Here is an 18,813-nt window from a genome sequence, read left to right on the forward strand (position 1 = left end):
CAGTATCCTTGTTGTTTAGGAGCTGGCCAAGTGTAATTACATTTATTGTATTTACATTTTTTATATTTTTATATTACACTAAATGATCATTTATTTTCCCTGTTTTAATAATGACATTAATGTATTGTTGCTGGGCTGGTGTTTAACTTACAAGAAAAAACCCAACACTGTTTTGTATTGAGCTTTGATTAATCGATTAACCCTTTTAGAGCCGTTACCAACGAGTGTACCACAATCTTAAATGTAACCAAGTGAAACCAAGAAAACATCCTTTCCTAGAGAATCCTCAAGCTTACATTTCCTAGATCAACTCCAGATTGTGTCAACAGAAGCTTTGGCCTGTGCTCAGTGTTTGGCTAGAAGGAGATGATGAAGCCATCAGAGGATGGAGGTGGGTACAGGCCAGTTTTTACTCTTACAGTCTACACAGTATAAATGTGGATCCAGCAGAAAAGTATTCGCATCACTGGCCCAGAAGAGTCGTCACCCGCCTCAGATCAATGGCAATACCTCTCCCCTCTCTTTCTGCCTGGTCTCTATGAGCACTATAAAGGGGAGGATGACACTTTCTCCCTGACTACAATGAAGAATGCATCCAACATAGTTATACACATATAGGATCATATCTGGGCTTTATTGACTGCTGGGTTGCTCCAGCCAGGGTGTCCTATAACAGATTTTGAATAAAAAAGTCCTGCTATTTATCATAATGTATTTGTATAAATGTTCCATCCACGCTAACCAAGTAGGTTGAGCACCTCTGCATTTCACACTGAGGTATAAAAATAGATGGACATTACCCAAACCCAAATTCCAGCCCGACCAGTAACCAAAGCTGGCTCATTGTCAAGCAAATGGTTGGTGAGAGGTATTTTTTTCTTCTATGCATTTGCTCTATTTTATTTATTGTAATATTATATAGTGAAGACAGCCATTCCATTGTGACTCAAAAAAAGTTGGACAGTAATTTGGATGCACATCTATACCTGTTAAAGTCTGTTGAACTAAAGATGAAAAGTATTTCCTTGCAATTAAAAAGGTCAAAATGCCTCCATATGACTCGCAGACTGAAAAAACCCAAATATCATAAATGTTATAGCAAGTGTAACAGATTTCATCCTCTATCCATCCATGATGTGCTTTGCATATTATGTCTCTGACCTGGCAAAAAATTCAATCCACACTAAACATGAACTGTGTACCACCGTCCAGTTGGACATCTATTCAATTCAATCCAGTTTTATTTATACAGCGCCAAATCACAATAACAGTTGCCTCAAGGCGCTTTATATTGTAAGGTAGACCCAACAATCATATGACCCTCTATGAGCAAGCACTTTGGCGACAGTGGGAAGGAAAAACACCCTTTTAACAGGAAGAAGCCTCCAGCAGAACCAGGCTCAGGGAGGGGCGGGGCCATCTGCTGCAACCAGTTGGGGTGAGAGAAGGAAGACAGGATCTGAATCTGGATTTGTTGTATTTTCTAGAGAAATTCATGTTTCTCAATTTTTCTTTTCAAATTTGATCAGTTTTCAGTTGTGAATATGTGTCCTCGGAAAAATGATTTAAATATCGACATTTGCCTTTAGCAGTCGCAAACCGTAGTTCCAAAAACTGCTGGAGTGAGAGCTGAAGTAATGTCATGACTTCCAACTTGAACCAAGGCCTTTCTTAGCAGTCAATAAAGCACAGATATGATCCTATCCACCCCAGTTTAAATATGTTGAATGCATTCTTCTTCTTCATATAAATCTAGCCATACCATTATGAATATCCTGCTAATGTTTTGTGTGCAACGCTAACAGAGTAGTTTGAGTGCCTTAGTCCAGTGAACCCAGAGAAGTACTGTCCTGCAGTCTGCAGTCAGTGTTCTCCTCCTTCTGCCTCCATAGGTGGATGCTGTTTGTCCTTGGTGGAAACTTTTGTGGGGGGGTTTCAGGAACACTAGCATGAGTTGTGTGGGACCTTGAACAGTGCATAGCACTGCAAACACACAATGTTAATTTGCTGAGTGTGGATAACAGTAGCAGCCATCTTTTGCCAGGCTAGCGTCCACCCTCCTGTGCATAATTTTTCAGTCGAGTGGTTATATGTCAGTTTAGTCATATATTTGATTACCATTACGTTTCTGCACCAAAGTGCTATAGAGCCCTGCAGTTAGCGAGGCAGTCGTCTGTCTTACCTTCCGCTTTGCTCATGACTCCTTTCTGTAGCAGACAGAAGGTTGCTGTTGGATACACGTTTAGAGCAAAGTAATTTTACTTCACTGATGTTTTAAAATGTTTTCATTCTGGTTCAATCATTCACAGCAATTGATAATTCTGTCTGGAAAATTACAGTGTGAAATACACATCATCATTGTTGTTCACTGTTTAAGACTGAGATGATGGAACACTGAAACAATTTCATTTCTTAGTGGTTCTTGTTAAACAGTATCTGTGGGCTCTTTCTGCTCTGAGACTACAATAAGCCTTTTATGCATAATAATTGTAATGGTTTGTTATGAGGCAAGAAAGCAGGAATATCACTTGTTTGATTACATTTCACACATTTCATCTCACTTTGTGCTTCTCCACTAACAAAATTTTCATGATTTCAGTCTGCCTCTCTAAGGGCAACTTAGCTTTACAGAGTTGAACTTGCAGCACATAATACCACAACACCCACATAGTAATAACTTACAAATGATCTCTTCTGACCATTTTCTTGTAGCTGTGTATTGATTTCACAGCAACTAACAACAAAGTTACTTTTACTCCACGCTTGTGCGCGCTCGCACGCACGCACACACACACACACACACACACACACACACACACACACACACACACACACACACACACACACACACACACACACACACATTGTTTAAATTTTTTTATTTTTATTTACACATTTAATTTCTATTTTTTTAACTTCCACCTGACGGGGCCCCTGATGTGCTGTTGGCTCAGGTGCCTCTCAGCAGCCAACAGTTAGGAAAAGTGGATCAGAGATCCTTCCTCTCACATTTGACATCACACGGCTCAGTGAGGAGGCCACAGAAGCAGCAGAATTTAATGAGGGTGAAGGGGTGAACACGCATTTACACAACGGATTCATTAGAGAGACATATTGCAACATTTGGTAAATGACGCCCAAACGGTTCAGCTTTGATGCTCTGCGAAATCTGTGTGTCCAACGTGGCCCCAGGTCTCCAATTACAGACCAAACTTCTCCCCTGGAGCAGAGGCCAAAACACCTGCTCACAACATCTGCTGAGCTCACTCGAGGAACTCTTAGTGTACATGTGTGTGAATGTGCACGTGCACACAGGGCTTTATTTTACATGGCTTCCTTATGATGGAGGAATTGTAAAAGCATGCGTATGCGATGCGTAAAAGCAGAATAATTCAGGATGAAACAGAACTGCAAAATTTCAGAATCTACAGGTAAATCTTGTGGTAGTGAGACTGAACAGATCTTTTAGAATTCCAACAAAGAACAAATTCTAGTTTAGGTGTGCCTCCAGAGGCTTTTTAAAAATAGACTGCAAACAATATCTCTACAGTGATGAAACTACTTCAGATACAATGTTACAGGCTTCAGACCACAAGCTAGGCTCCTTCCTTAAACACGATAACTGAATCCTTTTATAATCATCAAAGCAAAAGCAGTCAGCAAAGATAAAAGACATTTGACCGCAGGTGTAGTTACCATCAGCTAATGAGCAGTTTGCGCGCACACACACACACACACACACACACACACACACACACACACACATAGGCTTCGACCTTGCCTAAATCACGCAACAAACACAGCTTTATCTCGTCTTGGGAACTATTAAAGTTCCCTCTTCCTACAGCTCGTAGTAATTTATCTGAACATAACTGTGCACATGATTTGACTTTGGTTAAATGACACTTCAGAAAAGCTTCGACATGTTGTTTCGAGAGATGAACCTAGCTAACAGCCTGAGGAAAATCAGCAACAAAACATGTTAGCTTGTAGCAAAACTGTTGTTTTATACAACAACAAATAAGTTGATTTAAAAATAGGTGATTCTCAAATGCAGTTTTTCTTTCATCGAACTGGAAAACAAATACCGACATGCTCAGAGACGATGCAGGGCTTCATCCAGAAAATGGATACATGTGTCAATTTAGACCATGACATTCAGCTACTCTTCCATTTCAGTCACCACAGGTATTTTATTTTTTAGGTATTAGTTCCTCCTACGCCGAGCGGCGCATCGGGCAGCTAGTGATCTCCATCGATGTCGGTCAGCAGCGACTGCTTCAGCTTCGTCCCAGGCAATGTCGACAGTTCTCAGGTCGTCCATAAATGTTCGACGCCATGTGGTCTTTGGTCGGCCTTGCTTTCGCTTGCCAGTTCGTGGACGCCATGTCATGGCAATCTTAGTCACCACAGGCCACTTTATAATTTACACTTGAATTTTCCTTAATGGAATGAAGTGATAACACCGGAACCGTGTGGTACATTACATCTGATATTTATTCAGCTGGAAAATAACAGAAATAGTACCTGTGACAGAAATGAATATGAAAATATGGCTCAGGCAGGTACAACTAATCCACTAATGAATGTATGATTTATATCATAGTCTCGTGATATGGTTAAAAAGGCTGAGTCAGGTTCAAACTCCCTCCTCTAAACTACAATATATTTAATCCAGATTTCTAATTACAACCAAAAGAATTCAGCTGCTCGACAGACATCTTCACTTATACATTTACCATCACGCCCAACCTGATGTCAGCTATAAAAGATAGTTTGTATGATGCATCATATGATAGAAGCGTCCCATCAGTATTACTCATCACATGATAAATCCAAGTTAAAGGCTCATACTGCTTTATGTAAATAGTAGTGCTGTCAAAATTAACACGTTAACGCGAATTAATCCACCATCACGGTCAACGTGATTACATTTTTTAACGCAATTAACGCATCTCGAGTGCAGAATGACTCAAAATCCCTGAAATGTTTCTGTCAACACATTTCGGGCAGACCTATTACTATCGTTGAGAACATGAGGTTCACAGAACTTTGGTTCCTCGTTTTGAGGACTTGAAGCCTCTCCAAGAGTGACAGAGAGAGAGGGGATAAATGTTTACAGAGTTTTTTGTTAACATGAATGTTCAAGATGTTCAATAAACATGTTAAGTGCAGATATTTTCCCTTTTTTCTTGAGTCTGTTTGCTCATGCAAAATGAAATGCGATTAATCCATCCATCCAACCATCCATTCGCTTCCGCTTATCCTTTTCAGGGTCGCGGGGGGCGCTGGAGCCTATCCCAGCTGTCATAGGGCGAGAGGCAGGGTACACCCTGGACAGGTCGCCAGTCTGTCGCAGGGCCAACACACAGGGACAGACAACCATTCACACTCACTCGCACATTCACACCTAGTGACAATTTGGATTATCCAATTAACCTATCCCCACAAGCTTAGTTTCACTTTCTGGTCCTGCAGTTACCATGCTCTTGCAAAAGCATGTAGTTTCCTGTCAGTACTTTTGGCACAGACTGTATTAAGAGACGGCCCTTTTAAACTATATTAAAAGCAAGTAACAATAAACACTAAATAAGGACTAAAAATATAATTATTTCATGATATAATCTATTGACATCACTGATAAATAGTGATTATTATATAGTAGTAACTCTGTTACAGACAGACGTAGCTTCCATGTCTGAAAACTGATCCCACAGTGTAGATTTAAGGCTTAACCTTAAATCTACACTGTGGGGTGAATGTAGCTCAAGAGGCAGTGCAGGTCACCCACTAATTGGAAGCTTGGCGCGTCGATCCCTGGCTGCTCCAATCTGCATGCCAAAGTATCCGTGACCAAGATACCGAACCCCAAGTTACTTCCTGATGTATCCATCAGAACACGAGTGAGCATGACTGTTAGGTAGAAAGCATTGGGCATAGAAAACAGGGCTGTATTAATGAGTAAATAAGGCATGTTGTATAAAGCACTTTGAGCCCTCCTGTATAGTAGAAAAGCACTATATATAAAAACCAGTGCATTTCATTCTTTTTAATGGCGATCAGGAGGTGACAGCTGTGACTCTCAGTCTTACTGAAGTCTGTGAGATAAAATCCCTCTGCCCAGTTTTGGGTCAAACAATAAAAATTCAATGAATTTTGCAAATTTTGGCCAATTTTTGAAAATGAAAAGCAGGATTATACAGGATATACTTAAAATGTTGTTAGCAAACATAAATGGTAAATGGACTGGCTGCAGACTCTGATGGATGCATCTAACAACTGTGTATCATGCAATAAACAGCCGCTTGTTACGGACAAAGTGCTAGCCACCGAGTGTGCAGTTTCACATTCAGCACCATCCCTCGGCCGCCACATCTGGCTTCAAACTCCAACACGGCAAAAGCAAAAACATCTCAAGTAGGGATGGGTATCTAAAACCGGTTCTTGTTGAGAACCGGTTCGCACTGTTTCAATTCCCTGGAATTGTTTGCCATTTTTGTAAACGATTCCCTTATCGATTCCAGTCACCCCGAAAGACGTCACCACGTTGTGGAGCGTCATTTACCTGGCAGGAAACATGGCGGCTCAAACGCTCAAAAGTTTGATTATACTTTACGAGAACGGATGACAACAGGGCAACTTGCAATACTTGCAAAGTAGATATTTCATTTAAGGGAGTAAACACTACGAATATGCAAAAGCATTTGCTCACAAAACACGCGATGACCTTAAATGAATGTCGTGTTTTTAATTCCGCTCCGGACTCGTGAATCTCAACCCAGCAGCAGCGGTAACGTTTGCACGTCCTCTCCCGTTAATACGGCAGGTAAATAATCAACTAACAGTGCATATTATGTTAGCGCGATCTGCCTTATTACAAAACCTGCCATTACTGTGCATTTAGGTGACCGTGATGAGACAGACAGAGTCTGGCTCAGATGCTGGCAGTTGTCGCTGCAGTCTACCGGTAGCGTCTCCTTTCAGGCCAGGATAGACGAATGTCACCGAGCAGTGACTAAGTTTGTGGTCAAAGGCTTGCACCCATTTGCCACAGCAGATGCCCCCGATTTTCGGTAAGTGAATGTGTAGGCAGGGACATTGCTGGATATTCTTGTGTAATTGCTACAGAATAATTTATGTTATACTTTGTTATTGCTACAGAAGAATATTTATTTTATTATTTTACATTTATAATTTCTTTTCCCCGGGGTCCCTGTGACACCCCATTGAAGAGCTGTAGGCTGGATCTCTTAAGATCTCACTGTTGGGTTTGTAAGGCCATGTTACTCCTAAATTTCTATCTTGTTCAAAGAGAAGATAAAAAACAAAGTTCTAAGCTAATCGACCTTAGTGTTCTCCTTTTTTAAAAAGAATCGATAAAGAATCGAATCGTTAAACAGAATCGAAAATGGAATCGGAATCGTGAAAATCTTATCAATACCCATCCCTAATCTCAAGGCCTAAAAACAAGAATTCAGAAACCAAATGGTGACGTCACAGTTGCTACATCCAGGGTGTGATTTGTGAAAAAAATCCGGGGGAAGGTTTGTGTGTCGCTACACCCTCTCTAACCCACATGTGCAAATCTCCAGACAAGGAACTCTGTTTATTTACTGCAGAACGTTAACAAATATGTAACAAGAACTTGGCTCTGCAATGTGTTTCACAGCATCAAACACCACAGGTTCTAACTTGTGCAGTGAATCGTGGATCAGTCTCTTCACACTGGTGTGTGTCAGCCCATCAGTTGTAAAGCCAGCAAACCACACATTTCAGAGATAGAATAGAATAGCTCTTTATTGCCATTGTACATATACAAAGAAAGTGAAGATGCCCTTCACAGCAAGGTTTCTGTAGGCTGTGGTGGAAAGCAACCCTGGTGTGTTGCTGCAGTTCAATAAGAAGAAAGAAGAAACTGCACAATTCGTCTTTGTAGAGAATTCCAGAGCATATGATCAGGCAAGCGGCTGACACAGTATTGTTGTTTTGAATGCAACACTAAAAATCTAGTAAGAAGCACTTTAGACATAAGCTGCATCCATTTTGTCCTTCTGTCTATGGCCGGGATGTCAAACTCATGTTACATCAGGGGCTACATATGGCCCACTTTAAGTGCTCGGTCATGGAGATATCCTAAAAGTGCTGTCACTGCAGCAGGTCATTTTTTTCTAGACAACGTTGAAATTCTGTTCTGGTAATGAAAGAAATTGTGAGCATGACTCTTTGGGCTTAAATTGTAAGAATTAACTGGTTAAAATTACAGGTAAAAGTTCTGATAGGTTATTGTCCAGACTGTAAAGACAAAACTGAAAGTTTTTGTTAATTAACAGAAACGGTCCTTGTCTGGCTGGCTCCTGAGCCTTAGGCTGGACTATGGGAACTACAGGGTGGGCCATTTATATGGATACACCGTAATAACATGGGAATGGTTGGTGATATTAAAGTCCTGTTTGTGGCACATTAGTATATGTGAGGGGGCAAACTCCTCAAGATGGGTGGTGACCATAGTGACCATTTAGAAGTCGGCCATCTTGGATACAACTTTTGTTTTTTCAATAGGAAGAGGGCCAAACTTATTGGTAATGTCACACGAAAAACAATGGTGTGCTTGGTTTATTACGGTGTATCCATATAAATGGCCCACCCTGTACAGTAGTGCAGAATAAATGTTTCAGTGCAGATAAACAGATTGGCACACACTTTATTGATAGCTAAATTAAAAAAAAGCCATGTCCACTGTTATCTCTATTCTACACAAACAGCTTTTCCATATAAGCAGTATAAGCTAATCTAGAAGTTAATGTTATTTACGGTGTGTCACACAGCTGCTTCAGCAGGAGGGGAGGAGCCAAGCAGAACACCTGCCAGTTACTCCAGTGACTCCCCTAGAACAGAAAACTTGTCACCAGTTCACACTGAGCCGTCTTTCTGGAACAGGGCCGCCCAGCTGTCTCTGAATGTCTCCAATCTGTGCTCAGTGTCCTCCACCTGTTCTGTTTGTCTTCTGCAAACATGTTGCATGTTATATTTATATTACAGCTTGTGTCTTTCAGCGCTGTCTAGTTTGTTTTCATGTATTTCTGCTTACAAGTCCACGGTGCAAATTCATCCATCACAGTGTTATAATTATAAGATATCTGAGCATACAGCAGTACACTGCTCTAACAGAAGAGTGAAGAGATTATGCAGCTGTGCCAAACATCTCACTTAACTGGCATTGCTTTAAAATGGTGCTTATAGATAAGGGTATTTCATTTTGTTAAAATCCTGCCACCTCAACTCCTTTCTCCTTGGTCTCTTCCTCACCTCGTTCCTCATCTCTGGTGGGAAAGACTGAGGCTGAAGAGCATGTGCATACTGAGAAATAAGAAAATGAAGGCTCCTGTTGCTGGAAATGTTCCTGCATTGTTTTTCTGTTATTTTGTTCAACATTGTGCAATGCCATGTTTTCACACTTTGATCCTTGTTAACTACATGAATATATTCAGACTTACAGGAGGTGTTGGTGCAGGATTGCTTCCCTATAGAGAAGCACGAGACTTTCAAGTGATAATCAGAGAGTGTGGAACCTTTTAAAAATCTGCTTTAATTGCATGAATAATTTTCAATAATAACAAAGTAAAAAAAAAAATTAGTGACTAAATGTCAAAAGTTCCTGTTTAGTGTTTTTAACCCCATAATGCCTTTGTATGAGTTTTTGAGATCTCTAAATCATTAGTGGGACTCCCCCCCCCCAGCAGAAGTTAAGTAAATATAACCCATATATATACTCTATATACTCAAAAAAGTCAACTAAGGCACGTGTTTAATTACTTGGTTATGAAATGATTCCTTCTTGTTGGTAGTATTTGAATCAAAGATCAACTGGATCTATATGAGTTCAACCAGTGGGAAGAATATACTTCAAAACAGTGATGCTTTCATTGAAAAAGCTCAAATCAAAGCAAGTGCACATGTTGGAACATCTTCAGAGCTACCAGCTACTTTTTTCCATCCTTACTATCAGTTTATAGTATATGTATTATGAGTTTATAGTTAACAAAGCTAGCTCATACCTATGCTGTGCTGTTTTGTCAGTCACATTATGCTACGTGTGGAAATCTGTTTGTGTTATATTGTCAGTCAGAATGTACTAGTGCATACTAGTGTATGGCTTGAGTAAACCAGTCAAAAAACTGGTGGGACTATTAGCCTGGTTAGCTCAAGCAACAACCAACTTATGTACGGTATAATGTGTGTGCATGTGAACCTTTACGTAGATGTAAGGACTTATGCTCTAAGTGCAGATCATTTTTAAATCTGCTCGCAATGTTAATCAGTTGTATTTACAGTTCCAAATCACAGCAACCAAGGTACTGTCAAGGTACTTTACACAACAAGGTAAAGGACTCACAGTGTTCCGCGAGTACACTGATGATCAGATAATCCCCTATGAACAAGCATTTGGTGACGGTGGGGAGGAAAAACTGCTGTGTTTCAGACAAAAATTTCCAGCACAACCAGGAACAGTCTGACAAGCTGGGAGGGTGGCCATGCGCTACAACGCGGTCAGTAGAGAGGGGACTACAGGAACCAAACGACTCACGGACCGATACCGGTCCGAGGCCCGGGGATTGGGGACTGCTGGTATATACATTGGGTGAATGTGCAGTAGTAGCAGCAAGCAGGTGAATTCTGTACATTAATAAGAATAGACATCTGACTATTTTAAAGAATAGACAATATAAACATATTTAAATTGATATTATTGAATGGAAGCAACAAAGAAAAACAGATACACACAGAATTGTTAAACAACAAACAAGCAAGTTTCACAGTGACTGTTTGAACTGAAATATTAGAATACAGATTAATGACACACTCACGTGTCTTATAATTGCTTTCATCAGTTTATCCCCAACCCATACCACTTAAAACCCCTATCCCTCAGGCCAGGTAGAAAAAAGCCAAACAATGCAAGAAAAAAGAAAACAAACAAACAAACAAAAACAACATCGCAGATACAACAAGAACAAAATAAGACAAACACACAAATGACTAAAAAAAATTAATAAATAAATAAAAAGAAGAAGAAAAAGAAGGGGGGAGGATTTACTGAGTAATGCTGGAAGTCGGGTTCGCAACCTGGAGGCTGGAAAAGTATTTCAGGAATTGCCCCCACACCTTCTAAAACTTACCGCTGTTATTACTAATCGCATACCGGATCTTTTCAAGGCTCAGATAGTACATAAGGTCCCTCAGCCATTGAGCCTGGGTGGGCAAAGGGGCACCCCTCCATCTTAGTAGGATTGCACGTCTAGGTACAAGGGAGGCGAAGGAGAGCATGCAACGCTGTGACGAGGTCAGCTGTGCATCAGCCTCTACAGTGGTTCCAAAAAGCGCAACTAATGGATTAGGATCCATATGGTGTCCAAGAATTAGGGATACGGTTTGAAATACATCTCTCCAGAATCCTTCAAGGCTAGGTCACGCCCAGAACATATGGATAAGGGAAGCCTCCGCACTCCCACATTTATCACAAGTGGGGTCAACATTCGGATACATATGTCTGTGAAGGTTCTCAGTCATCCAGGTCATCGTAGTCAAAGGAGCTTGTAAAGAAAAGCGTCTGGACTTCTTTAAGTTACTTGAAGACGTTTCACCTCTCATCCGAGAAGCTTCTTCAGTTCTAAGGTCAAATGGTGGAGAGTCCCAGATATAAACCTAGTGGGAGTGACCCCCCACAGAGGGACAAAAGGACCCCCTGATGATCCTCTAATCGCCTGAGCCAAGGTGTGAAACTGGGTGTGGGTCCCAATCAGCCAGAGTTTCGGGTGTGTTCATTGTGAAACCTGGCCCCACCTTATCATGCGAATTCCTGAGGTCAGATGGCCCAGGATGTGAGTGGGCGTTAAGGCGTCTGGGAAGGGATCTCAAAACAGGATTATAGATGGCAGAGAGTTGGTGTCGTAAACCCCCGCCTCTGTTCAAAGATGGTCGCTCACAGTGGACATAGATGGCTTCTTTCACTCCTCTTTCAAACCATCTGTCCTCTCTGTCCAAAATGTGAACATTGGCATCCTCGAAAGAGTGACCTTTGACCTTTAGATGCAGATGGACTGCTGAGTCTTGTCCTGTGGAGGTGGCTCTTCTGTGTTGTGCCATGCGCTAGTGAAGTGGCTGTTTGGTCTCTCCAATGTAGAGGTCTGAGCATTCCTCGCTGCACTGTACAGCATACACCACATTGTTAAGTTTGTGTGTTCCTTCTTTTTTCCTTCAGGCTTAGAGGGAACATGTTCTGCCCGGTGGTGTAGGGTCCTAATTACTCCAAGTTTGTGTTCCAAAGGGTGATGGGAGTCAAAGAGGAGGTACTGGTCCGTGTGTGTGGGCTTCTGGTAAACTTCGATGTTGAGTTTGCCGTTCTCTTCAATGTGCACGGCGCAGTCCAGGAAAGGCAAACAGTTGTCATTTGTGTCTTCCCTGGTGAACATGATGTTTTTATCCACAGCGTTAATGTGCGCAGTGAAGGATTCCACTTCTTGTGTCTTGATTTTGACCCAGGTGTCGTCCACATATCTGTACCAGTGGCTGGGTACTCTTCCTTTGAAAGAGCCAAGAGCCTTCCTTTCCACTTCCTCCATGTAAAGGTTGGCTACAATAGGTGACACGGGGGAGCCCATGGCACAGCCATGTTTTTGTCTGTAAAAGCCTTCGTTGTATTTGAAATATGTAGTGGTGAGGCAGAGGTCTAACAGTGTGCAGATCTGATTGGGTGTGAAGTTGGATCTGTCCTCCAAGGAGCTGTCTTCTTGTAGTCATTTTCTGACAGTCTCCACGGCCTCCGTGGTGGGTATGCAAGTGAAGAGAGAGACTACATCAAAGGACACCATGGTGTTATCTGGATCCAGGGTAAGTTTCTGGACCTTGTCGGTGAAGTCGGTGGAGTTCTTGATGTGGTGTGGGGTGTTCCCCACGAGAGGAGCAAGGATGGTAGCAAGGTGTTTAGCAATGTTATAAGTGGCTGAGTTTATGCTACTGACTATGGGTCTGAGTGGGACAGCTTCCTTGTGGATTTTAGGAAGTCCATAGATGCAGGGTATGGCATCCCCTGGGTAAAGGCGGTGATATGTAAGGCGGTCAATAATTTTGTCCTTTTCAAAGTCTTGAAGGCAAGCTATAACTTTCTTTTTGTAGCTGCTTGTGGGGTCTCGCTTTAGGGCTTCGTAGGTATTGTTGTCACTGAGGAGAGTAGTGATCTTTGTATGGTAATCTGTAGTGTTTAGGACCACGGTGCATCTTCCCTTATCAGCTGGTAAAACAGTGATGTTGTGGTCTTTGCTCAGGGAAGCGACGGCCTTCTTTTCCTGTATTGTGAGGTTGGATGGAGGGACTTTGGCACTGGAGAGCATGGCTGAGACTTTCATTCTGATTTGCTCTGCTTCTGTCTGTGATAATTTATTAATCCGTATGGCAGATTCTGTGGCTGTGATGAGGTCCACTATGGGCAACTGTTGTGGAGAAATGGCAAAATTGAGTCCTTTGGCTAATACTCTCTTTTCAGGTTCAGTGAGAATCCTGTCTGAAAAGTTCTTAACCCATTTCTCCTGACTGACTTCAGGTGTGTTTTCTTCTCTGGGTTGTGTAGGTTCAGGATGAGGAGTGTGTGTTTTTGAAAGCAAGGTGTGAAATTTCCTGCGTTGTCTTTCTTTTCCTTTAGAGTGTTGGGCCCGCTGAGCCTTGTCCACAAACTTGTAAACCTTGTAAACCTTGTAAACTCTCCACCATTTGACCTTAGAACTGAAGAAGCTTCTCGGATGAGAGGTGAAACGTCTTCAAGCAACTTAAAGAAGTCCAGACGCTTTTCTTTACAAGCTCCTTCGATTCGGATACATACGAGATAGTTTGACTTTGGAGAGATGGAACCTATGCACAAACTTAAATTGTAAAAGACAGTGGCGATCACATAGGGATGTGGAGTTAACTAACTTGAGTATTAAGTCCCATGTATCCATAGACAATGACTGATTTAAATCTTGTTCGAGGCCGTTTTAATCCGATATATCGAAGAACCGTTCATGCTCACCAGACTGTCATAGATAAGAGAGATAAACCCTTTACCCCATGCGAATTCCTGAGATCAGATGGCCCAGGAGATCCCTTCCCAGACGCCTTAACGCCCACTCACATCCTGGGCCATCTGATCTCAGGAATTCGCATGGTAAGGTAGGGCCAGGTTTCACAATGAACACACCCGAAACTCTGGCTGATTGGGACCCACACCCAGTTTCACACCTTGGCTCAGGCGATTAGAGGATCATCAGGGGGTCCTTTTGTCCCTCTGTGGGGGGACACTCCCACTAGGTTTATATCTGGGACTCTCCACCATTTGACCTTAGAACTGAAGAAGCTTCTCGGATGAGAGGTGAAACGTCTTCAAGTAACCTAAAGAAGTCCAGATGCTTTTCTTTGCAAGCTCCTTTGACTACAATTGGAAGAGAAACAAAAATTTAGGAAGTATATTCATTTTGCTTGAGTTGATTCTTCCCACCAAAGAGGTGGAGAGAGGGGACCACTGTGCCAGATGTTTTTTTGTATTATTTAACAGAGGAAGGAGGTTCGCTTTGAAGCGACAGTTATGCGTCCTTGTAATTGTTCCACCTAGATATGTAAATTGATTTCCTGCTATTTTAAAGGGGAGGGTAGTATAGTCAAACACTGGTACCCCTCCATCCACAGGAAACAACTCACTTTGAGCTTGTATCCTGAAAACTGGCCAAATTGGCGAAGTATGGATAGCATTGCAGGTATAGATATTTTGGGGTTTGAGATAAAGATTAAGAGATCATCTGCATACAAGGATACTTTATATTCAACTCTTTTCCTCCAGATCCCATCGATCTCCCCACAGCAGCGGAGTGCAATGGCAAGTGGCTCTATAGCCAGATTGAAAAGAAGAGGGCTTAAGGGGCATTCCTGATGGGTTCCTCGTTGGAATTAGTAAAAACTGAAATGTTAGGACACATATATAATAACCTTATCCATGAAATAAATTTCGATCCAAAATTGAATTTATCTAGAATTGCAAATAAATATTTCCACGATTCTTAATGAAGCCTGTTTGATCTTCGGATATAACTGAGGGCCAAATATTTTCCAGTCTGGCCAAAAACTTTGGCCAAAATTTTAGCATTGACATTTAATAGACAAATTGGCCTGTAGGATGAGCATTCCACAGGATCCTTAACTTTCTTTGGGACAAGAGCAATACTTGCCCCGTAAAAGGATGGCGGAAGTTTACCACACTTCCATGAGTAGGACAGGGTTAAATGTAGTTGAGGCAAAAGCAAGGGTGAAAATGCTTTGAAAAATTCTACGGGAAAGCCGTCAGGACCAGGGGATTTTCCAGGCTGCAGTGAAGAAATGGCTGCACCCAGCTCCTCTGGCATGATGGGTTCATCTAATCTGTTTTTACTATCAGAGGAAAGCATAGGTACATTCAAAGTCTTTAGAAAGTTATCCATTAAGGTGCTTTCCTGCGGGAATTCAGAGGTGTAAAGTTGGGAGTAAAAAGCCCTAAACGTATCGTTAATTTTGGAAGGGTCCGAAGTGATATTACCATTAGCCATTCTAATCTTTGTGATATGTTGTTTTACCTGAAAGCCCCTTATCTGGCTGGCAAGCATCCTACCCAATTTGTCGCTATGAATATAAAACAAACTCTTACTCTTCAGGAGCTGACTTTCACTTGAGTGCGTTGTGAGGAGCTCAAATTTAGTCTGAAGCTCCACACGCTTAATGTATAGATCTGGGCTTTTTATCTTAGCATAGAGCAGGTCTACTTCTTTGATTCAGTTGACTAAATCAAGTTGTTGTATCCGGCCCTTTTTCTTCATATTAGCAGTATAGGAAATAACTTGTCCCCTGAGAAAGGCTTTTAGTGTATCCCAAATTATTAAGCTAGAAGTTTCTCCTGAGGCATTTGTTTTAAGAAACAAGGTTATTTGTTCTTTCATGAATTCTAGGAAGTTTACATCTGCCAGGAGAGTCGAATTAAAACGCCAGTGTCGTCTGGGTTGAGGGATGTCTGGGAAACTCATTGATAGCACAATGTACAGGGAGTGCAGAATTATTAGGCAAGTCGTATTTTTGAGGAATAATTTTATTATTGAACAACAACCATGTTCTTAATGAACCCAAAAGACTCATTAATATCAAAGCTGAATGTTTTTGGAAGTAGTTTTTAGTTTGTTTTTAGTTTTAGCTATTTTAGGGGGATATCTGTGTGTGCAGGTGACTATTACTGTGCATAATTATTAGGCAACTTAACAAAAAACAAATATATACCCCATCCATCCATCCATCCATCCATTCGCTTCCGCTTATCCTTTTCAGGGTCGCGGGGGGCGCTGGAGCCTATCCCAGCTGTCATAGGGCGAGAGGCAGGGTATATACCCATTTCAATTATTTATTTTTACCAGTGAAACCAATATAACATCTCCACATTCACAAATATACATTTCTGACATTCAAAAACAAAACAAAAACAAATCAGCGACCAATATAGCCACCTTTCTTTGCAAGGACACTCAAAAGCCTGCCATCCATGGATTCTGTCAGTGTTTTGATCTGTTCACCATCAACATTGCGTGCAGCAGCAACCACAGCCTCCCAGACACTGTTCAGAGAGGTGTACTGTTTTCCCTCCTTGTAAATCTCACATTTGATGATGGACCACAGGTTCTCAATGGGGTTCAGATCAGTTGAACAAGGAGGCCATGTCATTAGTTTTTCTTCTTTTATACCCGTTCTTGCCAGCCATGCTGTGGAGTACTTGGATGCGTGTGATGGAGCATTGTCCTGCATTGTCATGTTTTTCTTGAAGGATGCAGACTTCTTCCTGTACCACTGCTTGAAGAAGGTGTCTTCCAGAAACTGGCAGTAGGACTGGGAGTTGAGCTTGACTCCATCCTCAACCCGAAAAGGCCCCACAAGCTCATCTTTGATGATACCAGCCCAAACCAGTACTCCACCTCCACCTTGCTGGCGTCTGAGTCGGACTGGAGCTCTCTGCCCTTTACCAATCCAGCCACGGGCCCATCCATCTGGCCCATCAAGACTCACTCTCATTTCATCAGTCCATAAAACCTTAGAAAAACCAGTCTTGAGATATTTCTTGGCCCAGTCTTGACGTTTCAGCTTGTGTGTCTTGTTCAGTGGTGGTCGTCTTTCAGCCTTTCTTACCTTGGCCATGTCTCTGAGTATTGCACACCTTGTGCTTTTGGGCACTCCAGTGATGTTGCAGCTCTGAAATATGGCCAAACTGGTGGCAAGTGGCATCTTGGCAGCTGCACGCTTGACTTTTCTCAGTTCATGGGCAGTTATTTTGCGCCTTGGTTTTTCCACACGCTTCTTGCGACCCTGTTGACTATTTTGAATGAAACGCTTGATTGTTCGATGATCACGCTTCAGAAGCTTTGCAATTTTGAGACTGCTGCATCCCTCTGCAAGATATCTCACTATTTTTGACTTTTCTGAGCCTGTCAAGTCCTTCTTTTGACCCATTTTGCCCAGGAAAGGAAGTTGTCTAATAATTATGCACACCTGATATAAGGTGTTGATGTCATTAGACCACACCCCTTCTCATTACAGAGATGCACATCACCTAATATGCTTAATTGGTAGTAGGCTTTCGAGCCTATACAGCTTGGAGTAAGACAACATGCATGAAGAGGATGTGGACAAAATACTCATTTGCCTAATAATTCTGCACTCCCTGTATATATAGTACGGTCTGATATTACTATGGTCTGGTATTCACAGGATTGGACCCATGGAGTCAGCTGCTTATGAATAAGAAAATAATCGATCCTAGAATAAGTGTGGTGTACCTGTGAAAAAAAGAGCGCTCTCTTCTGTGGGGGTGTAAACAGCGCCAAACATACGAGAGACACCACAGTTAGATAAAAAGGATTAAATGAAAAGAGCAGTTTTACTGACAGTGCAGGGATTCGGGGAGGATCGGTCTAACACAGGGTCCAGCCAGCAGTTCAGGTCACCACCAAGTATGAGAGAGTATGAGCTCAGATCAGGCAGCAATGAGAAAGCACACTGGAAGAAATCTATAATATCAATATTGGGGGCATATATGTTGGCCAACACTACTTTCGTATTGTAAAGTTTACCCGAAACAAAAACGTACAGGCCACTCGTATCAGAAATTACATTATGTTTCTCAAAGGGAATATTTTGGTCAATTAGAATAGAAATGCCTCTGGCCTTAGCCTGAAAGGTGGAAAGAAAATGCTGCCCTGCCCATCGGGATATAGGATGAGAGTTATCCGAATCACGGAAATGTGTTTCTTGTAGAAAGACAACAGCTGCTTTAAACTGCTTTATGTGTGAGAGCACCTTCCTTCTTTTCAAGCCTTTGACATTCCAGCTTACAAAGTTTAAGTTACTACCCATAGTCCTGCACTGAAAATGTAAGAAAACAAGTGCAGCTGAAAACAGAGTATGAGAAAGATGACAAATAAGAGACTAAAACAGAGAGTAGAATGCCTGAATATGAACGAAAGTCCTTGCATATCCCAGGAGAGGAAGATAGTCAGGACAATCTACTCACAGGGCTGTCCCACGGACAAACGTCAAGACCAGATAAGCAGGCTCTCAGGGTGATTCGGCTGTAGCGGGCAGGTCACCCAAGTATCTCCTCGCTTCATCGGCCGAATGAAGCCAGTGTCTTGCGCCGCCAGGAGAAGTGGTGCAGGATACAGCAGAGCGGGCTTGAGACCTCGTTTATACAGCTCAGACATCACTTCACGGTACTCCGCTCGC

The sequence above is a fragment of the Rhamphochromis sp. 'chilingali' genome (genome assembly GCF_963969265.1).
Source record: "Rhamphochromis sp. 'chilingali' genome assembly, chromosome: 6".
NCBI lineage: Eukaryota > Metazoa > Chordata > Actinopteri > Cichliformes > Cichlidae > Rhamphochromis > Rhamphochromis sp. 'chilingali'.